Below are 23698 nucleotides of genomic sequence, written 5' to 3' on the forward strand. Positions count from 1 at the left end.
GTGAGACACGAGTTATCAGCCCAATTGGAAAAATTTCGTGTTGACACTGATTTTGTGTCCCATGACGGGTTACAAATGCGAACAGGAATTGGTTGATAACTAATGGGCTAGTGGGGGCGTTCGAACATCTGCGTGAGTCGTCCCACTTTACTAGCCTGATTGACCGTCTTTCCGCCGCTGCCTACCAATCTGGTCATCATGACGGCGTACTTAAAGGCTACATGGACTGCCAGCAAGCGGAAAGAGTGCCACCGGATTTCCAAACTCTCAAGAATAAGTTACAGGCTGATATGGCGAATGCTCTTGAAGCTGCGTACACCGAGCCTCTACCGTGCTATGGCGATCTGATGGATAAAGTTAATGAGGATGGAATAGAATCTCTACGTCTGATGCTGGACCCCGCGGACGAATCCGAAGAAGACTGACTATTCCGTTATTCATCTTATTGCTTGTTGTGTACTCTTGTTGATACTGTTTTAATTGGGTTTAGTGCCCATTATCTGTTTTGATTTGACAGCTAAATTAATGCAAATGTCATGATTTCTGACACCGCCGGCTTGTAAAATATGGCTATGTGACTTGTGATGATTACTTTTAATTAATATATCTGATGTCACCACTGTCAAAACTTTTTAACTATTGCTATAAATTCACCCTTCGTTTCCATTTTTGGGTATGTTTGTGCAATGGAAAGAAAACGATACAGGCAAAGGCTTTCCGAGATCTTTCGGGTGCTTGATGCTGCTGATGGCCTGTTGATGTTACAGCATCCGGTAACAAGATCAATGCTTAGGGGCAGACGACCAATCCCAAATGCTGCTCCGGTTCGTGCCAACCGAGCATGTCAAAGCCTTGTTATTCTGGATCCTCAACCAGAGGATCCCAGAATGCAGCTATCGGCTGATGTGCTGACTGGCTTGATCCCGGTGGACCCTGAACGGCGATATCGCCTGACCTACCAACGTCAGTCCGGTGGTCGGACGAGGGGGCAGCCGATGGATGACTCTGGCTTGGTGTTCCGAATGGTTGGTGGCTCAACTGATCACTTGGCCGTCAACTCTGTGGTGGTGGTGGAAGACAATGATGATGTGGGGGTGCCTACCCCTGCAGTGGTGACGGCACCCATCTTTCCTCAGTAGGTGTTTTGTGAACATGTTCTGTATTTTGGTTCCCTTATGTTTGGTTTTTATTAAAAACAGGGACAAGTACTTGGTTTTTAATTTTTTGAGATAGGCTATGTATATGTGATGATGCCTATCTATTTTTGAGGCAGTTTATGTATCTATTACCAAGATACCCGCCGTAAGCGCTTGTTGTGGTTACCCTATGACTTATAATGAAAGATATTTCGTGTTTAAGGGTTTTGTTTTTGTTTTTACCGGTTAATGCATTCATTGTGCGATGGTAACTTTTGTAATAGATGAACTTGCAACTTTATTAAACTTGCATTAAGCAAAAAAGAAAAAAGAGTAGAAATCCCATGACGGGTTACAAATGCGAACAGGAAAGGGTAATTAACTCTTGCTGTTAGGAGCAAGGCATTACAAGTAGCATTTCTTCAGCTGGGCGATGTTCCAACTGCGCGGGACTGGCGTGCCATCAAGTCGGGACAGGCGATAGGCCCCTTTGCCCAGGTCTTCTTGGATGACGTAGGGGCCTTCCCAGTTGGGGCCCAGTTTTCCCGCTGGTTCCATTCGACTTGCTTCGTTGTCGCGCATGACGTAATCACCTACCTTGAAACTTAGTTTGGACACCCGTTTGTTGTAGTACTTTTCCAGAGCTTTTTTGTATCGTGCCTCGCTAATGGCGGCCGCCTCACGCCTCTCTTCCAACAAATCTAGGCCCTCTCTCAGCGATTGGTCATTGTTGTTTTTTACCTTGAGATGGCGTAACGACGGCAACCCTGCCTCAGCAGGTATCATAGCCTCCATTCCATAGGTAAGGCTAAATGGGGTTTCATTGTTGCTGGTCTTGGGCATTGTTCGATGCGCCCAAAGGACATGTGGCAACTCTTCCACCCACGAGCTTCCCTCGTGTCCCAGCCGCTTTTTGATACCTTCTAGCAAGCTCCTGTTCGTCCGCTCCACCTGCCCGTTACCCTGTGGGTGTGCTACCGACGTGAAGATCTGCTGAATGTGGAGATCGGCGCACCATTCCTGGAAAATTCTATCCGTGAACTGCGTCCCATTGTCACTTACCAGGTAGAGCGGTAGGCCAAACCTGCATACGATGTGTTCCCAGAGAAACTTTTTGGCGTTTTCTGCCGTTATCTTTGCCAAAGGTTTTGCTTCCACCCATTTGGTGAAGTAGTCGACCGCCACGATTAAGTATTTTAATTTCCCGGGAGCAGGCGGGAAAGGTCCCACAATATCTACAGCCCATTTCTGAAAAGGCCATGCTGATGTCACCGGTACCAGACTATTTTTGGGCCGAATTGTTTGAGGGGCGAATTTCTGACAGCTGAGGCATCTTCGCAATTCTCTGACAGCGTCTTCATGCATCCCGGGCCAGTAATACCCCGCGCTATGAATTTTGGCGACCACTGCTCGAGGACCCGCGTGTATACCGCATATACCCTCATGTATCTCGCTGACGAGGTATTTCGCTTCTGCCGGGGAGACGCATCGTAGCAGCGGACCCAGGTAAGATTTTCGATACAGGACACCATCGTTGACTTCGTATTGCAGTGCTTTCGTTTGTATCTTTCGTGCTTCGCCCTTGGCGGGAGGCAGTTCGCCTGTTTTAAGAAAGAGTAGGATCGGGGTATACCAACAGGGCTCTTCTATTGTGACAGCGGAGACGCTACGCGGTTCGATTGAGGGTGTCTGTAATGTCTCAACTTTGACTTCCTTTCCATGCCGGAGGTGGCGAGTTTGCTTAAAGCATCTGCTATCTGATTCTTCCCTTTGTGCACGTGGTTGAGCGTGACTTTGTCGAAAGAGTTCATGAGCTCTTTGGTTTTTGCCAGATATTTTGCCATTGCCTCGTCTTTTGCTTCATATGTTTCGTTGACTTGATTGTTGACCAGCAGCGAGTCGACGTATGCGTCTACCCTGGCTGCCCCCATGGATTTTGCCATTCGTAACCCTGCCAGTAGCGCCTCGTATTCCGCCTCGTTGTTAGAGCACTCGAAGTTAAAACGTAAGGCGTACATTAGCCTGATTTGGTCTGGACTTATCAGCATTAGACCCGCCCCGGATCCCTTTCCGCTATATGATCCGTCTGTGTACAGTTTCCAAGTTTCTCTCGCTGTACTGGTCTCAGGTATGTCTTGGATGACCGGGTCCGTAACTACCTCTCCTTCCGGTATTTCGGCTAAGAAGTCAGCAATTACTTGCCCCTTAACCGCCGTTCGTTTCTGGTATTCGATATCTAGGGCCCCCAGCTCGATAGCCCACTTGGCCAATCTACCCGAGACCTCTGGTTTGTGCAGGACCTGCTGTAGCGGATAGTTAGTTAAGATCTGTACACGATGTGCCTGGAAGAACCTTCTTAATCGCCTCGTTGCGTGTACCAATGCTAAGACCAGCTTTTCCAGCGTAGGGTAGCGCGTTTCAGGTCCTGCTAATACCCGACTTATGTAGTATATTGGCGTTTGTTTTCCTTCCCGTTCAACCATGAGCACAACACTTACTGCTGTGTGGGCCGCCGCAAGATACATTTTTAGCACTTCACCGTGTCTAGGCGCGGTCAGCGTGGGGAGCCTTTCTATGAAACGCTTCATTTCCTGCAGAGCTTGTTCTGCTTCGCCGGTCCATTTGAAATTCTTTTTGTCGAGACAATCTTTTAGCGTTTTTATGAATAGCAATGATTTTTCAGCGTGCCTTGCTAGGAACCTGTTGATTGCTACCAGTCGTCCGTTTAGGGCTTGAGCTTCCTTCAGCGTTCGGGGGGAAGGCATTCGCGATATGGCGGTTATTTTTTCTGGGTTAGCTTTAAAGCCGTCGCGGGTAACTACTACCCCCAGAAACTTCCCCTCTTCCACCCCAAAAGAACACTTCTTTGGGTTTAACTTTATGTTGTACTCTCTGAGCCGCTGGAAAGTTTCCTCTATATCTGCCAACATTTGCTTTTCTTCGCTGCTCTTTATTACCAAGTCGTCTACATAGACTTCCAGGTTTCGCCCGATCTGTGTTTCGAACACTTTGTCCATGAGCCTCTGGTAGGTAGCTCCTGCATTCCGTAGCCCAAATGGCATTTTGGTGTAACAAAAGATGCCAACGTCGGTGTGGAAGGCTGTTTTCTCTTCATCTTCTTTGGACATTTTGATCTGGTGGTATCCCTTATACGCGTCCAAAAAACACTTGTATCGATACGGCACCAGAGAGTCAACCTTTAAGTCGATTTCGGGCAACGGGTATGCGTCTTTTGGACACGCTTTGTTCAAATCTTTGAAGTCGATGCACATCCGCCATGTGCCGTCTGGTTTCTTAACCATGACCGGGTTAGACACCCAGGTATGGTACTGTGTTTCTCTGAGGATTCCAGCTTCCACTAACTTGCGTACTTCTTTAACGACCGCTGCCCGGCGATCCGGGGCCATACTGCGTTTACCCTGGGCGACTGGCTTAATGCCTGGGAGCGTGGCGAGTTTATGTTCTGCCTTATTGCGAGGGACTCCCGTCATATCGGCGTGCTCGAAAGCGAATATGTCTGCGTTTCTTTTTAGCAATTGTTTCAAATCGCTCTTTACTTCTGGGGACAGAGTGTCGCCGATGGTGACCATTTGGTCCGGGTGGCGTGTGCTCAGTACCCACCTTTCTGGTCCCGTGGCCCCCGCGGGCCCTTGGCGACATCGTTTGGTATCCAATATCTCTCCAATTCTATCGCGAAATACGGTAGCGATACCCTGCGGTGTTGGAAACTTCATAAAGCCTCTCGCCGTGGAGACTATGGCATCTAACTTTCCCAAGGTGAACCTTCCAATGATCACATTGTGGTACGATTCGGCGCGGACCACGAGGAAGGTAAGTAGTATCGTTCTTTCTTTGGGTGCTTGCCCGAAAGTTACCGGGAAGGTGATTTGACCGATAGGATCCACCTTCTCTCCTGTGAAACCCTTAATAGGAGCGTGTACTGATTCGAGCAGCTTTTTATCCTCTGGTTGCATTCTATCAAAACAATGCTCGTAGATGATATCCTCCGAGCTTCCGGTGTCGAACAGGATTCGCCTCATACGGTAATCTCCTACCGCCGCCGAAATGATCAGGGCGTCCGTGGTAAGATGCAAATCTTCCATTCGTGGTTCAATTGTCATAGTTGCCAACATCCAAGGTTCGAGTGTGGAGAAACTCCGTTTCGCCCCTTTTCTTGTACCGGCATGAACCATGTTCAACTCGCGCGGCCTTTTTCCTGCCGCCTTATCGCTTTCTTCCTTAACCACGGGCGGGCCCTGCTTTATGTCTCGCACTAGATGTGCCAATTTTCCTGACTTCACGAAATATTCGATCTGTTTCTTAAGCTGGAAACAGTCGTTAGTATCGTGCCCGCTCCCCTTGTGATACTCGCAGTATTTGCTCGTGTCTTTGTTCGGGTTGTCTTTTAACGGTTTTGGTGGATTAAGCCTGAGGTTTTCTGAGGCAAGAATTTCTGCTGGGGTCTTGCTCAAATTGGGATACTCGGACCGAGGTTTTGACGTCTCATTCCTTGAGTAGGAGCTCCGGTGTCTATCATACCGCGAGTCTTTGTCGTTTCGCTGGTATCGGTCTCCCTTGTGCTTACTCTTGGACCCCCGACTATCCTTTTCCTCCTGGTTCTTCTGGGCTTCTTTCTTTCTGTTGGCCGCGTGGCTGGCCGCTACCGCTTTCTCCTGTATAACGTATACTTTGGCGATCCGGAGTATCTCGTCTATGGTCGGGGGTACCCCATCCCTTCCGTGCAATGTTCTCAGTAACTCATCATCATTGACCCCTTGGAGGAAAGCTCCGCATGCCAAATCGTTGGTGACACTTGGTATCGCCAGGCTTTCTTTGTTGAATCTGATGATGAAATTTTCCACCGTCTCATTGTCTCGACGACGGATATGGAGTAGTTCGTTCCTATCTTTTGTATGTCGGCGCTGTTGACTGAAATGTAGGATGAACTTTGATTCCAAGTCTTCAAAACTGTCTATCTCACCCGTGGGTAGGCTATCCCACCATACTCGTGCTGCTCCCACTAAAGTTTGTACGAACATTTTGCACCATAGGGGCATGGGCCAACAAGCCACTTCACCCGCGCTCTTAAATAAATTAAGATGATCATCCGGGTCAGTGAGGCCATCGTACTTACCGACGGTTTGGGGCATCTTCGGTTTTTCTTTGATAGGGGCTTCAGCGATCCTACGCGTGAATTTGGATCGGAATGTTGCATCCACTGGCTTGTACGGCTTGGTTAACTCGTCATCTTCTATATTCACTGGCTGTGTAGGTGGGATGTTCCCACCCGGGGCAGGACCTGTTCCTGGACCGGAGTTTTCTAAAGGAGTCAACCGGGGTCTGACCGCATTTTCTCTGTAGTGCACAGGCTCCGTTGGCGCTTGGGTATACGTTGGCTGTGGCGTTGGAAAGTTCCACCACGGCGGCATGTAAGCCGCGTATGGCGATTGAGAGTTTCCTTGCGCTGTTCCCTGAGGCAGATAAACTGCTCCCCCGTACGAGGGTAAATACCCAAAAGGGGGCGTATAGCAATACCCCGGGAAATACATTTGGTTCCCTGGAGTGACAGGGGCATTCATTACTCCGGTTGGCATGATGACAGGCTGATGAGGTGGGGTGGATAACGCCGCCGTAAGCGCGGCTGAATACAACGGTGGCATTGGACTGGAGACCAACGGTTGGTAGTATTGGGGAGTGTTGGTTCCAGATACTAAGATACTGGGGCTCGTCGAAGTGATGACTGGGCTCGCCGAAGTGATGACTGGGGTGGAGTAAAGGCGTGAGGTCTGCGAGAAAACAGCAGCTCCTGGAGCAGAGGCGCCACCGCCTGTCCCCTCCATCCTTCCAGGTGGTGTTTGTGAGGGCATATAGAGGAAAGGGTTTGTAACCACTGCCTGGGAAGAGACGGTGGTGATATTATCAAACCCCGGTGGTGGTCCTTCCGCCTCGAACTCTGGATCTAAAGATCTGGTAACGGCCGGGGACGATAGTGGGGTGGTCCCGCTTCCCGCCCCTAGTGCCAAGTTATTATCTGTCAATCTTTGACCAGCCATGTTCTGATCACTTGCCATGAAGTTCTTTGTTGCTCTTATGGTCCCACGGATGGCGCCAATGAAGAAACACTGACCTTAACAACACCAATGGCTTCAATGATTAGTGATTCGAACGAGTAGCTGCAAAACAGAAACACCGTTAGGACTCGTTACAGGAATGTGGTTATTCCTGTAACCACCCTCCGGCGTGAGAATAAGTATTTGTTCTTGGGAGAAGTATGATATAGGAGAGGAAAACGTAGGGGAATTAGATGATCATACCTTACGCATTTGTCTCTATTTATAGGTTTTCCATTAGGGTTTCCTTTGTTTCAGGATACGTTCCGATAGGTTGGAGATTTATGCGATCTTCCCAAAAAGTGGGAGATTTAGTTGTGCACCTTCCATGTAGATATGGAAGGTTCTAGAATAAATCTTTGTATTTATATTAATATAAAAGGTTGTAACCGGGTCGGGTGACCGATGCGGGTCACACCTCGTCAGTTATCTCAGTTGACTGTTTCGTATATTAAGAGTTCAAGCTTAGCACTTTGGATGGCAATCTGAACACGAACTGGTTGTTTCACTGTCATTGTTTATTTCATTTTTTAGAACACGTAATTATGCATAGGCTTTATAACCAACAAATAATCTTTTATCATTAGTCTAATACAAACTAGTGATTTATTAAATGGTTCAAACCACCGAACCAACGTGTCCAATTGGCCCAACCAATCTGGATAGTTCAGTTTTATTTTCTTAATATCGTAGTTAATGGTTCAACCTATAAATTTGATCAAAATTGGCCAAACTCACTCAAACAGGTCCAAGAACATTCCTAGTTAAAAAAAAAAAATCTAATTTGATGACTTTATTTATGAATTATGATTGAATTGGTGATTAAAGTTTTTAAAACACGCCAATTTAGTAATTATAATGTATAAAAATCATTGTTAAATAGAATTAAAAAGCTTTAGTTACCATTCAATTTTTGTTTAGTTGCACTTGATTATTTTTGTTTAATGATATTTGACTATTACATTTCATATGTAAAGCGTTATGAAATGCAATACGCATGATTTTTTTTTCTTTGGGAGTAATTAAAGGACTTTAATCAAATTTTTAAAAGGGTTGATTGAAATTTTTACCTAAAACTAACACTAAATTATATTATATACTCACCTTTAAATTGAAACACACAACTTGTTGGATTTATGGATTGAACCTAATAGTAATGACTAAAACAAGTATAATAAAAAACAAATAATAAATAAAGTTTAATGCTAATAAATAGTTATAATGGGACTTTTAACATAATAAGTAATGATACAACGTAATGTAATATAATATAATAATGTAGCAAAATATATGTGATATAATACAACTAGTTTTTTCTTCCCGCGCGTTGCGGCGGGTATCTCGGTATAGACTCGGTCACGTTGTGGCGGGTGCCGCGACATAGACTCAGTTGCTATCGCATTTTGAGTTGGCAAAGAATAGACTCAACTGCTATGACATTTTGATAATACTCATCATAGCAAAGTAGTGAACCAAAGAGAAAAACCAAAAAAATATTATATCCCATTTTGATAAACTCACTGTAGCAAACCATGGAGAAAAACCAAAGTAACATGGGTAAAACCTCTAGTAACCAACACGCTAAGCACTGTTTTATATGTATTTTCATATTTTGATTATTCACTTCCTGTACAACCATTTAATTACAAAAATCCACTTTAAATTTGGTGTTTTATCAATTTCTTTCTTTTTTAGGTACAATGATATTTCCGGGTTAGTAAGTTGATGGTTAATTTCTTGAGCTACTTGTATTTTTAGAAATAAATGTTATACCTTTTTTTCTAATTTGTTTGCATGAACCAATCCTCAGAAAACTTAAAAAATGAAGGGTTATTGCTGTGAACAAATTAGAAGCATGGAAAAATAATAATGGGGTATCTAGTGTTATTGCTTCGGACATAGAGAACAAAGTGAAAATTTAATGTATCGAGAGGTACCAAAATAAACCTTTTCTTTTCGTTTCAAATGATTGGTTTGCATATTTACAAACTAATAAGGGATATTTCCAAAATTGCAAGATTATATTAAATCTTTATCCACCACTAAACCCACATGAAAGAAAATATATTTCCAAATTGCAAGATTATATTAAATAATATTAATCGAATGATATATGCCAGAGTTGCAAAAACAGAAAGGAAACTTTTTTAAACAACCCAAAGAGGCTATGACCTTAGCAAGCAAACAAACAGGTACAATAAATCTTTATCCACCACTAAACCCACATGAAAGAAACATCTATCGAAATATATACCATCGGCTGCTCCACTGTGTTTTCTTTTAGTTAACTATCAACACTAATTTCACATATACCAAGCTACATCTAGTTATAACTATGACAAAATGTGGTTGTAATATACTTTTACCAAAATAATAATTTGAGCTTAGAGAAGCCTGCTGTGGTTTCTCCGGCGACACCCTTGCGGCCAGCCGCAGCAACCCACGGAGGTCAAAGGGAGGCAGATCGTTGAGGGTGTATTATGTATTTCGCTTGTCGGACACCTACTTCAGCTTCACTTTCACATCCACCCCATGCCTCAGATTGATGGCAGCCGGTTCATCTACACGGGACTCCACCACCGGCCACAGTTTGTTCCCAACACCACACCGCCACCGCCATCCTCCAGCTTCTTCCCACCGCCTCCAGCATCTCGTTGTCTCTCCCTCTCTCTCTTTCTATCTCTGCCGCTTAGCGGCTGATTCCATTTCCATCCGCATCGAATCCTGATTCTCCAACGAAATAATTCCAGGCAACGTTTGGAGAATTGGAGCCGCAATGTTTAATCCTACCAAATTTTATATGGATTTAAGAAAGAAATGGTAGTTTATTAAAATATAATGATAATGGATTTGGGAAAGGCTGGTTTATTTAATAGAGTGGATAGTTACAGGTGGCTTGTCCAAGTGATTTGATTAAATGACTAAGGTTTGTATAGAGTGGTTTGGATAGTGACTCATGATGATAACTCACACGTGGGTTATCATCATAAGTGGTCCAATCATCCAATGCCACCAAAAATTTACACTGTTCATTCCATTCTCTTATTAACATTTGTTAACTAGGTTTATCAACGTCGCCGCGTTGCGGTGAACATTTTTTCCTTTTTAGTCTGTATTTTCATATGTTATAAAATGTTATAAAATCAGCGGTAATGGTAGTCGTATTACAAATTAGAAAAGAACAGATTTGGCAATTTATAGTTCTATTAGGTGGCCTAACAGACACATACACATTTAGGAGCAATGCAAAATATGACTTTGGTTTGTTGTTTTAACCATATTACAAAAAGTGGTCTTTTTTGGATCTTGTCGGGTTGGCGTTTTAGCAATCCGCATGTTGCTGCGCATAGCCGTTCTGTATAGCATTCAGTGCACTACCACCATTTCCCAATCGCAAAAACAAATCTAATACAGGTGTCAATGGTGGTTCAGGCTAAGCAACTTTGAAGACTTCATCCAGTCAATCTATTAAAAAATAGTCAAAGAAAGAAGTTAAATCCAATATCAAAAGGTGAATGTGTAAGCCATATGCAATATCCTAAACAATTTGATATATATGTATATTACATTTTACCGAGTTACTTTGCTTGACCATTTGTTTGAATTACATCATATGCAGTTTCACAATAAATAGGTACTTAACATCCTTTTTATGAACAATATATACTTAACAATTATAAATAAATAATGTAAATACGATTACCAGCACTATACTCATGTAATAATAATCCCAATTTCTAAATAAAGAGATTTCGAAAGTTGTACGCATTAAAACCATTTTGGGACACTATCAACCTGTTTGTTTCTGTTCAACCCATTTCCCTTTTATCATTCTTTATTTGACCTTTTACTACATTTGAGATGGAAATGTAAGACAAATTAACCCAGTGATGAGGTGGAATAATATCTGAGTCGCCTAAAATATTCTAACCTATCTGAGTTGCCAAAAATATTCTAACCCATTTTATAAAGAGCCGAGGAGTTTGCCGGTGATATTTTCGTCTCCAACGCGAAGTCGAAGATGAGTCGGTGGGGATATCTTGTTCACCACCAAATGCACCTTCTACATTATCACTTCCACCAAACCCGCTTTCAGATCCATCTCCCGTGTTCGAATCATCATTAACTCGTAATAACTTCATATACAAACAGTCGGAAGAGAATAAGACACCGAATAAGTGAAAGTATAGAACAGATACACCATACCAACACAATAAGCAGCAAATGAATAGAATATGACACCACATACCCATTTGATCTTACAGTTGTGGTAAATGGCAACAAACACCTGCACACCAAAGCTTCAACAAACTGTACGAACAGCCACAGTACCAACTTCAATTTGACTCCCAATCATCAGTGGTGAGGTGCAAAAGTTAAAACACGTGGCAGAACAAAGGCGATGCGCAAGCAATAAAAACTCTTTGCGGGAAACAAAGTATTTATGTGAACAAATTTTGACAGTTACCGACTACTCAAGAAGCCAGACTCAAGGTTTGATATACAAATGCACAATTAGAAACGTGAACTAATTAATGAGGCTTAAAGAATGCAAAAGGACCATGGCACATTGGCTGCAATAGGGGTTGCAGCTGCTAAGCTGCCATCCTCCATAGTTGTCGCGCGATGGCGACATATTGCCTTAATTTTTATAACCAATTCATGAGGCACTGTAATTATGTTTTGCGGTCTGCATTATTCAGGTTATACATGTATATTAGTCTTACAATTTCAGAAGCAAAGTTGAATTTATGATTTCCAGCGCTATATATCCGGCCTGGCTCGTATGCACTACTCTTGATGGACATAATACGAAAAGTCACCAAGGAACAACGTAGTTTGACCTTTCGCGCAAGCCAAGTTATGCTCCAAAGTGTTATTTGATACTTGTGCTTTTCCAAAATCACTTAACACATTAAAATAAATGAATAACTAAACAGCTACGAACACTTCAATCCAACTGCTAAAATAAAAGCATATTGATATTATTGAACCAAGTCGCGAGTCGTGACTAAAGTAATTGAATCTGCTCAAAATGATAGTTAAATTAAGAGTCATGTTGACTTGATTCTATAGAACTCAGTCAAGTATTACCTCAAGTATTACCAGGAACACAATACGCAAGCTTGTGAGCCATCGCTCCCATGTACGAATGCAGTTGAATCACGTCTGGGGAGATTCGAACCAGTGCCAATGACAGACATAAATAGCCTATAAACCACTAAAGCAACGCTCCAAACATATCAAACTATCAAATTCAAAGCAATAAATACATTACCAGCAAGTTGCATAGAATTAGAGGCTCAAAGGGTGTAAATGGAAGAGATAATCGTGGCTGCAATGGAGGCTGCAGATGAACATCTACCATCTCTCAAACATGCCACGCCACGGTTAAATCATCATCTCGATTTACACCCACACGATCATCATCGCCTAGCTCAGTATCCAAAACGCCAAATAATGGTCGCACAACATGGATGCCAAAAACAGTATACAGACCAAATGCATGTAGCTCCATCATTAAAGGAACTCTACAAATCACAGATTTATATACATACAATATACGTGGTATGTGAAAACCCAAAGCAGCAAAGGTAACACATAAGTGACTTACGATTTCAAAATTCAAATCATGAACATCTAAGATTAAGACACCTATCGTCATCGATAAACCGTGGATAAAAGCAACCACAACTCATCAAATTTTGTTAGTCTCAGCATAGGAAACCCTAGCCATCATCGACACCTGACAATGGAAACCCAAAAATAACCATAGTCAATAAAAGAAAACAAAGATGATGACCAGGGAGAGGAAAACACAGCCGCTACGACAGGCGTCCTTGAGAGGACGCCGGCAACGACCAACGTCTCAGGCTAGGAGACCCTAACCATTAGTGAGTGGTCACAGTGAAAACTGACCAGAGGGCATGCGACGATCTAGGGTTCCGACGAACGCCGTGCCTCAAAATCCAGATGCTATGCCAAAATCGGGGATTTCGACGAACGTCATAAGAACCCATGGATCGACGAAACCCTAGCCGCCGCCGAAAACATCGCTACCGCCGTAGTTACTCATCGTCGGAGCACAGAACGGCCTCCGCCGCGTCTGCCGTCGCCAACAACCATCTCCATCTCTCTTGATTCGCAGGCTCCTCTTTTTCTCTCACGATTGCAGTACGGGTTTTCTGTTGTAGGGCTTCAAGACGCGTGGCACGCGCTTCTCAAAGACGTTAAGAAGCAACACACAATTCCCGAGAATACCCAAACAACTGTTAATTCAGTTTCATTTTTAATTTTTATTTAATTAATAATTTAATTTAATTTAATTAATATTTAATAATAATTAATTAATTTAATTTAATTTAATTTAATAGTGTTTTTTAATGACGCGCGTTGCGCGAAAGGCATTAGTGTTTTCGACCGACATCATCCTGCAACTCTTCTTTTAACCGCTTCACTTCTTGCAAAGACTGAACGTAGACCCTAACTCTTGTTTCACCACTTAATCACTGTAAAAATTACAGGATTCATGTTTGGGGCATGGGTTGACACGTGGACTTCGAGCCTCCCCACTGGTGAGTGACGTGTTGGGTCGGTTAAGAAAAAAAAAGCCTAAAGCGTTAGATAGATTTCGAACAGGGCGAGCTTGTCAAACGGCTTCCGCTCCTTGCCCCGGAACTCGATGTTGGCCACCGCCACCCGATTTTCGTGACTTATATCACCACCCGGGACGCTATCGTAGTAGGCTTTAAAACGGTCGGTCGTAGCTCGCGCCACGTGTGTTGGCGCGCGTTTAAATTGTGCCGGTCGTTCCCCACGTTGTGCCGGTAGCTAGGGAAAGCTTCCGTCCAGTAACGGGTCTCACTGGGTTGACGGCCCTTCATCGCGTTGTGCCGGTATCAAGTGTGGGTAGCGGGTTCGGGTAGGTGGAGTGAAGGGTTGGGGTAGTGATGTAGACAGGCGGTGGGGTTGGGGGATTTTATAGTGACTTGGGTGAACCATTTGGCTTGGCCAAACGGTTATTTTTTACAATTTAATCCTAGCCGCTATGGCCTCGCCAACCCAGCCAATGAGAGCCGGTCACGGAGGACCGCTAGGCATGCCCAACGCCCGGGCTGAAACTCCCGCCCAAGGGGCCACGCCGAAACCCGAACCTACCCGGGGTAGCCAAACGGTTATTTTTTAAAATTTAATCCTAGCCGCTATGGCTTAGCCAACCCAACCAATGAGAGCCGGCCACGGAAGACCACTAGGCATGCCCAACGCCCGGGCTGAAACTCCCGCCCAAGGGGCCACGCCGAAACCCAACGCCCGGGCTGGAACTCCCGCCCAAGGGGCCAACCAATGAGAGCCGGCCACGGAGGACCGCTAGGCATGCCCAACGCCCGGGCTGGAACTCCCGCCCAAGGGGCCACGCCGAAACCCAAACCAACCCGGGGTGGTGACTTGGGCATTTGTATCCAAACCACGGCCCAACCCTCGCCCCATACCTCATAGTATAATAAATGAATATAAGCCAAACGATTATTTTTTAAAATTTAATCCTAGCCGCTATGGCTAGCCAACCCAGCCAATGAGAGCCGGCTACGAAGGACCACTAGACATGCCCAACGCCCGGGCTGAAACTCCCGCCCAAGTGGCCACGCCGAAACCCAAACCTACCCGGGGTGATGACTTGGGCATTTGTACCCAAACCATGGCCCAACCCTCACCCCATACCCCATAGTATAATAAATGAATATAAGGTATTGCTCAATATATAAAAAATCATTTAATAAATAAAGAATTAATAATCACATAGAATTAAAAAATGAAAAGTGAATGAAAAATGGCACTGTTCATTCACTTTTCATTTTATCATATAGTAATGGTTAAAATGGTTAAAATTAAAAATAAACTTGTCACACCCCAACCGATGGCGGAATCATCGGGGCGCGGCACTGAGCGAAACAGATTGTTCAGAAGTTTCCACAACAACTATCATACAATTCAGTTATATAACACGTCCCATACCGTGTCCCAAATAATATCAAGTTATCATAGAAATCAACCAAACAATATGGGAACTGTTCCGACAACTCAAATTCTTAATTATTACAGACTGAATGTAAATATTGTTTTAAGACTTCTAGACAGCTATCCGTAAATCTTACTGACTACAGGTGCCAGTACAAGATCTACAGATAATTATGGCCCTGGAGCAGGTACGTGGACACTGTCCTAAGGTCACAGGCTCCTAGAGACTTATTATTGCTTCGCTTCCCTAGCAAGCTAGTAGCTTAAACACCTGTCACATACGTTAAAATAAAAGTCAATACATATAATGTAAAGGTGAGTACACAAGTTTGATATAGCATATAGAGTTTGAATAGTTTACGCATAACCAAGCACGTACACAAGGGCAAACGATGCATGTAAATTATCAACATGGGACCATCGATACCAATGACTTCGAGTTGACTGTCCGAGACAGTTCGCAATACATGATTACCACCGTAATCCATGCAAGTAATTGTCCTTAGCAACCCCCGTGGGAACGGGTGCTGAGTCCAAACTATAGTACTACGTTGCTAAAGCAGGCAGATAGCACTCCACGTGTAAACATAATAAACAGCAATCATTTAGGCAAGTAATACATGCAAGCAGGTTAGCGTTCAAGTAGTTTGTGTTGTTTGTGAATTTGATAGATTACGTATGTAACACCCAAAAGTGCTGAAAGCAAAAAGGGATCGAGTATACTCACAGTGGTTGATTGTGGATTGAAGGGAGCACTGGGAATAGGTTAGCCTGAATAGTTCGATAACACAACGATGAGTAATGCGGAAAAAGTAAACAATGTACTTGGATCGAGTAGGCCACTCGATCGGACAGCAGTTCGATCGAGTGGGCTGTTCGATTGGGTTGAAAGTCCGTTCGAACATCCATTCGATCGGCTGGCTGGCTCGATCGGCTGGTTCCTTCAAGTGGATTGTTTCTTCCTTTGATGTGAAGGATGTGTTTGTGTATGATGGTTTGTACTACCTTTCAAGTTGGTCGATCGAACTGCTGTTCGATCGGTTAGCCCAACCGATCGGTTAGCATTTCATCGTTTTCAAATATGTCACTCGATCGGTTGGTATGTTCGATCGGGTGACATTCCAATGTTTCGAAAAGTCTATGTGTTTTGAAGTATAGTATCTCATTGATTCGAGCAGTAATGTTTACAATCGAGTGGCTCGATCGATCGAACAGAACCTCGTCAATACTACACTTTGTGAGTTGGTGGGTCCAGTGCTAGTCGATCGGTTAGCCTAACCGATCGGCTGGCATAGTCGTTCGGTTGGGCTGTTCGATCGAACAGCCTAGCCGTTCGGCCAGCTTCTCGATTCGATTAACTTATCACCTAACACTTGGTTATTCCCGTTGTTTGTTGATGTTTTAGAGATATTTTGACTACGAGTTGAACCACAAAACTGAAGTCCCCACTTAGCCTACTGACTCGAGCAGGAATCACCCAAACTCGGTCAGAGACGGTTTGGAACCCAAGTTTAACGTTTAACCCGAGATCGGTAAATCTCTTGGTAAAACCCGAATCTTGAACCATGTGTTTGTTTAGATTGATTTGTAAATCGGTTCAAGTCTCGTTTTCACCTTCTTGAGTGTAAAAGAGTTGAAAGATAGATGAAACCCATCTTCCAATCCTTTTTCCACCGTGAAATGTTGAGATCTTTGGTAGATTTTTAAGTTATTGATGTGGAAATCGGTTAGATCTAGCTTATTCATGGTTGAATGAAGTCAAGAACATGAAGTTCTTGATGAACACCAAGAACACCATGATGACATCACTCAAGAACACCTAGATCTTGGTGATTTCATGGATGAAATTCAGATTTTGAAAGATAGAAAGATGGAGAATCGATTAATGAACAAAAACGTACAAGAATTAGAGGGAATTACTTACCGGTTTGAGAGAAATCTTGGATTTTGTGAGAAGAAGAGGCTGTTCGGTCAGAGCTTTTCCAAAAGTGGAAAGTTTGACAAGGACAGCCCTATTTATAGGCTTCCAAAAGAGGAAAGGTCAGCTGATCGAACAGCATCCCTGATCGAGCAGCTGTCCGATCGAACGGTCCTGTTCGATCGGCTAGCCTGTTCGATCAGGTTGCCCTGTTCGATCGGCTTGCCTGGTTTTGAGTGTTTCGCGACGATTTTCGATATTTCGAGTTCAATGAACGATGATTTGAGGATGATAGAATTCCTAATCAAATTACTTTTAGTCCCAACTACTATATCTAACATACAAGCATCCTTACAACCATTTCGGGTTCGATTTCCATTGAGTTTGATTCACCTTTGAGTCTTGATTGATTTGATTGATTCACCACACACTTTAACATAAAAGTAAACATGCACAAGTAACACATAAGGCACACACACGTATAAAAGCATTAAAATCCCCACACTTGAGTTCGATGATTGATTTGATTAGCTTGATTGTTGGTTGACTAGCTTTATTGCATTGTTACTTCCTATTGTTCACAGTCGGTCGTTGATTCACAATTCGATTATCGGTCGATTAGTTTGATTATACAACACTTACTCCAAATAATACGAAAGTCAAAATGAAACTAAAATGAAATTAATCTTTATTAATCTTTAATTCCAATAACAGTCAACACTTGACTTCGACTTTGACTTTGGAAAACACGGGGTGTTACAAAACTAGATGGAAGCCCCCGGCCGCGATGCGGACCGGGGCTTAGAATTTAAGACGTAATATATATGAATAAAGCATAAACGCTAAGTTCAAAATGTTCATAAAGTGTTATTTGGCAGTACAACGTTTATACACATAAACAAACTTCAAAATTGATTACATTTCGAATACACCACCTATATTATATATAACAAATGAAAAAATAGGAAAAAAATACAGACCATATGTGTATAAATAGGTGAAGAACATCGCCATAATGTGTCGCTTTCTTATCATCCTTCATAAAAAAAAAATCCAAATTACATCGAAATATGCAACTTATTTGGAAAAAATAAAGGATCTAAAAGCTATGCTAACTAAATAGACTAATCCAACAGCAAAGTGACCAAGAATACATGATGATCAAATAACCAGTATCTTAAAGAGGTGTTTGGATACACAGTCAAATTATCATGACTTCAAGTTGCCATTATCAAATTTAAAGCCTTTGGCAAAAACTTAGTATTATGACAACTCTGTGGTCATTTATTGATAACATTGAAAAGCATGTAACTACGAAAACTAAGCATCAAAATAAATGAAAAATCATATAACCCACCCTAACTAAAGCACCTTCTTCTAGTTTTTTTCAAACAAATCACTTAAAATGCACATCCAAGCACCCTCACAAAGGAGTCATGTTTATTTCTTTACAATTATCATAATAATGACACCAAAGAATATTAGAACGTGTTCAGACTACTTGATCCAAAACATGAAGATGTCATGATGATGGCTTTTATTTAATTAAATCTAGTGATCACTAAGAATTCTTAAGAACAATTTTGTGCTGGGTATTAGGAATTCGAGTGAGAATATAATGACTATGAGTAATCTCCAAATTGTTGTTTAATATGTCCTTATGGAGGACCAATATTGTTCCATCTAGGAAACTAACTCCCTAAATCACTTCTCTATGATGCCTCATGAGATCCTACATTGCATAAATTATAGCATAAGATTACCAATCCAAAATATATTGGTATAACAATAGCATACAAGTTCTGACTATGCAAATAGTGAAGGCCATTTAAACTTCATCAAACATCAAAGATTATATGCAAACAAATTTCGTTCATATCAACTTGTAAATAAATCAACCAAACGACATACCTCATGACCAATAATGGTGGCAATCTCTTCATCAGTTCTAAAATGCTCCAACAACCCGGTAAACACCACAAACGTCTGCAAACATCACGACCACCGTTCCGTCACCACCATGAGATTCCTTACTCTTGGTTCAGTTGATTGAGGCCTACCACGCGCCGGAGCTCGGCCAATCGCCGGAGACGCTCCGACTCCGTTTAGTTTTCTCTCGCCTGTTTCTCTCTCTCCCGTGTCTCTCTCTAAGCTAAAAGAAAAAGACTTGCAATTGTGTGTGTGATAAATACATGGAAGGTACTTGTAAATAATGCTTTTGTACCATCATTGTATGCATAAAACACCAAAAAAGCACAACTTACAACACCCATAAGCATAGAAATGTTGTAAATTAGAAGTATATATAATCTATAAGGGAAACGTTTTATAAAACTAAAAAAAAGTCAAGACTATGAAAAAGAAGTGTGTTGTCTAGAAATTTGTAGTTGGTTGTGGATGTGTCGTTAAGGGTCTTTCGTCAACCTTTGAAACTTAAAAAATCATTTCATTTAAGCAAACTTTCTCTTGAAACTTAGACTATCCTTGAGCCCACTTTAACTCCAAACTTCTAAGTCATTAAGGTGGTGTTTGTTTTTTCTTCAAATATTTTCAAAGGAGCTGATGTATGCAGATGCGCAGACGTTACCCTTGAAGACTGTTTGTTTTTTTTAACAGATCTGAACTCAGCTTTTTTCATCTTAAAAAAAAAACTATGGACCCCCTTCTTAAAACATCTTCACAAAAACCCTAATATACTCCTCCATCATATACGCTTAAAACATCAGCCCTCTTCTCCTCGTCGCCGCTCCTCCTCCTCCTCCGACCAGTTTTCTGGCGACCTCCCTCTTCTCCTCGCCGTCCGACGGCCTCCCTTTCCTCCTCCGACCAGGTACCTCTACTCCGACCAGTTTTTTGGCGAACTTCCCTCTTCTCCTCGCCGTCCGACAACCTCCCTCCTCCTCCGACCAGTTTTCCGGCGACCTCCCTCTTCTCCTCACCGTCTGACGACCTCCCTCTTCTCCTCCGACCTCCCTCTTCTCCTTGCAGACAGTAAAAAATAAACAGTCTTATATTTTCAGCTTGCAGATCTTCAGACCACATCTTCAGTTGCAGACATGAAAACAGATGAAATCAGATTGCAAACAATTTATGTCTGCAAAAACAAACAACACCTAAGTAATATTGAACATTTAAAACATGTTTAATTTTAGAAGAGTGATCATAGAGTTACACAAAAAGAAAGCAAGCACACGGTTGGTCTAATCATCTCAATTGTATGATTATTTGAAACAAAAAATTCCATTGGAAATATTCTCGATGATTTATAAAACCCCTAAGATTTTATAAAAGAGTTTTTACATGAACAATGAGTCAAATAAAATAATGAAATTTTCTTTAAGGATATGTTTTCAAATCAAGTATAAGTAAAAAAGAGACTGGCTTATATAAATGGGTATTGAGTATCCAAAGACACAAATCCTAACTACATTTTTTTGAACGACAAATCCTAACTACATGTGATAAAGAAAATGCCTAGCATATAAGCCTTTGCCCCTTTCGGTAAGACAAAAGCATGATCATCATCAATAGAAGGCAAACCTATTGGGATGGGTGTCACATAACACCCATAACTTATTTACATACATTATATATTTCGAAACCCAAGCTACACCCTGACATCGACATGTATGTAGTATATGATATACCGCATATATGTAGTATGATGTAAGCATATGAGTTTGTAGTTTAATCTTGAAAAAATAATTTTCTCATGATGATGTCCTAGTATATAACTTTTATTGGAAACTTTTACTTTTCTAAATATAATAAAATACCAATTACATTTAAGTTAACAAATTAAATTAACTTTTTCTTCGAACGACAAATATATATAGTTAATTAATTATTAAATCGGTTACTCACTTACCCTTACCCATGACCCAATTACCCACTTGTTTTAAGCCCCCACCATGTTAGAACCCAATACTGATTACCATCATCTAGGGGTTTGTAAAAAACCGAATTAACCAACCCTTATTGAGTTAACCGATCAAACTGAACCAATATGACTAAACCATACCAAACTAAACCACAATTGTGTAATATGAATTTATTTCATGGTAAAAAATAATCAAGTACAAAACTTTAAGCCTAACTGCCCGGTTGTATTGTTTAGAGCTATTTCTAGCAAAGTTTTGTTCAAAGTAAGTGCCATTACTCTCTTTTCGTGAAACCATATGACTCTGTGATTGTTGTGCTATTATTATGTGTTGACGACATTGTAATCATTAACAATTCTTGTGATAAAATTGAAAAGGTCAAACTGTTTCTTAAATCTGAGATTTTAATGAAGGACTTATGGGTTTTGAAATACTTCTTTGGAATAGAAGTTATAAATTGTGATAAAGGTTCATGTTTATCCCAACGCTAGCATTGTCTTCAATTGCTAGCCAAGTATGTCATGATTGTGTGCAAACTGGTTAGCAATCCTATAGAACAATATGTCAATATCATGTTCTTATGCATGCGTGTGATGAAAATGATAGTGTTTTGACGAATATTACCGGCTATCAAAGGCTTGTAGGGAATCTCATATATTTTGCTCATACAAGACCAGATATTTCATATGTCGTTCATTTTTTAAGTCAATATATGCATAGACCAACTAATGGTTATTCAAATATTGCTTTAAGGTTGTTAAAGTTTAGGTATCTTCATTCTCTATGTCGATATCTAGGGTTTTCTATCTCAAATTTGTTCTAAAAGATCATCACAATGATGATCAGTTTGGTTTAGATCGTAGACTGTTGGATAGTTTAGGTAATTATTGTATAGATCTAGTCATCTCTTTGATGATAGTGTTTAAAGATTGTTTCATTTCGTTTGAGTACTCTGCATTCTTTTGTAAAACTTACTCAAATTCCATAATAAAATCACATAGGGGGGGGGGGGGGGTGTTCAGTACAATCATTTAGTTAATTGTAACAATTATAAAGGCCCTTTGGCCTAGCGGGAATTATGTGTGTAAGATAGTGTCCACTTCTAAAACTAAGAGGTTATGTCCTGTGATGTCCAATATGTAAAATTAGGAATACATTGTTGTTTAAGTAAAAAAAGTAAAAAAAAAAAAAAAAAAAGAACTATAGAACGAAAAAATTGTTAATATTTATTTTTTGCCAATGTTTTATGTTGTATAATTTAATCAAATTGATTAAAAAAAATAACATAACTAATACAATAATGTGAGTATCCCTGTAACATAACATAATTGAGTTAGCACTTACTTGATTTATTTAATTTATCCATATTCTAAATCAAATCCAGTCGAACCGTCGGTTCACTGATTCAACTAGTTTCAAAGCTCGGCTGATCCATAAAAAGAGAAGGCTAAAACTATACGGAGTGGGGGTATGAAAGAGTGACATTATTCGACATGTGACTGCCAGAAAAGTAGTATGGTGCAAAAAAGGGAGGAGTGGAAACGGCGTGATTAGCGGCGTTGTTATAAGAAAAATAAAAATAAAAATAACCAAGAACCAATTGAAACCAACCAAAATCCACCAACCAATGAAAAGCCTCCGCATCACCAAACCTAAGCGTCCCACGCCGGTGGAGAATCCTGTAGGTCCGGCTAGGAGGATCTAGTCGCCTAATCCTTGTGTACAAACCAACCCGGTTGTGCGGAATCCAACCGGAAAGGCAAACTGAGATAGAACACGCAAATACACGACACGCAATATTCACCGATTAACACCACTGTATTAATACGTATGAAAGGTTCGGTTACAAGCTCAATGTTTACAGATGTATTCTATAAACTCTCTCAAACTCTCGTGTGTGTGTGTTTGCTCTCTGTGTGCTCTCTTGTGTTCTCCTGTGAGTCTCAAACTAAGACTGTCTATTTATACACACAGACACTACGAAACATATCACACTTGGCGAATCACAATTACATTTGACGAATCACATCATTGCTCGACGAAACAGCGACAAAACTGGTCTTGGTCGACGAAACTGAAGTGTTTCGTCGACATAATTCTTGTTACGTCAATCATGGGCTTGGGCCCAAATTGTTGAAGTCCATGTGCATCCTGATTGGCCCAAGTTGTTGAACATACTCATGCACGTACAAGAATTCTCAAAATCAAATTAAAATGATTAGTCAAACTTGGTGACATCATCATGACATCATCATGATGATGTCATGATGATGTGTCAAGCGGGAAGCGTTCTCGGCTCTCCGTGCTTCGCGTGTCGAACTCTGGGGCGCACGACGGAGGAATGTCGTGACGTCGGGCTTGAGCCGAACCTAACCGAGTCGAACCGAGCCAAGTCGAACCGAGTCGAGTCGCGACCACATAATATGTATCAACAAACTCCCCCTTGGACGCTACTCGCGAGATTCGCCTTTCATGTCTTCTAAGTCGGAGGATCTTCAAAGTCTTCACGTCTTGAAAGCAGAAAGTGTATTAACAAACTCCCCGTATCATGTAGGAAGTGTGTTGACAAACTCCCCCTTAACATAAGCTCCCCCTTGAGTTATGCTCGTGAATGACTTGATCATTAATGCTTGAGAT

The 23698-nt window shown here is 41.7% G+C and overlaps 2 long non-coding RNA genes across 4 annotated transcripts; both read right to left on the minus strand.

The window, feature by feature from the left end:
- Window positions 1–10384: 10384 nt before the first annotated feature.
- Window positions 10385–13481, minus strand: LOC110872355. Of its 3 annotated transcripts, XR_002554405.2 has the most exons (4): window positions 13166–13481; window positions 11496–12992; window positions 11206–11382; window positions 10385–10711 (listed from the first exon to the last, which is right to left on the minus strand). It is a non-coding gene; the product is annotated as an uncharacterized LOC110872355 (long non-coding RNA). The 3 variants fall into 3 exon arrangements; XR_002554400.2 differs by having other exon boundaries at window positions 11496–13472; XR_004864833.1 differs by having other exon boundaries at window positions 11206–13474.
- A 4546-nt stretch (window positions 13482–18027) lies between these two features.
- On the minus strand, window positions 18028–19363 carry LOC110870936. The gene is made up of 2 exons (XR_002553359.2): window positions 19092–19363; window positions 18028–18216 (listed from the first exon to the last, which is right to left on the minus strand). It is a non-coding gene; the product is annotated as an uncharacterized LOC110870936 (long non-coding RNA).
- Between the last annotated feature and the right edge of the window lie 4335 nt (window positions 19364–23698).

The sequence above is a fragment of the Helianthus annuus genome, chromosome 8 (genome assembly GCF_002127325.2).
Source record: "Helianthus annuus cultivar XRQ/B chromosome 8, HanXRQr2.0-SUNRISE, whole genome shotgun sequence".
NCBI classification, from domain to species: Eukaryota; Viridiplantae; Streptophyta; class Magnoliopsida; order Asterales; family Asteraceae; genus Helianthus; species Helianthus annuus.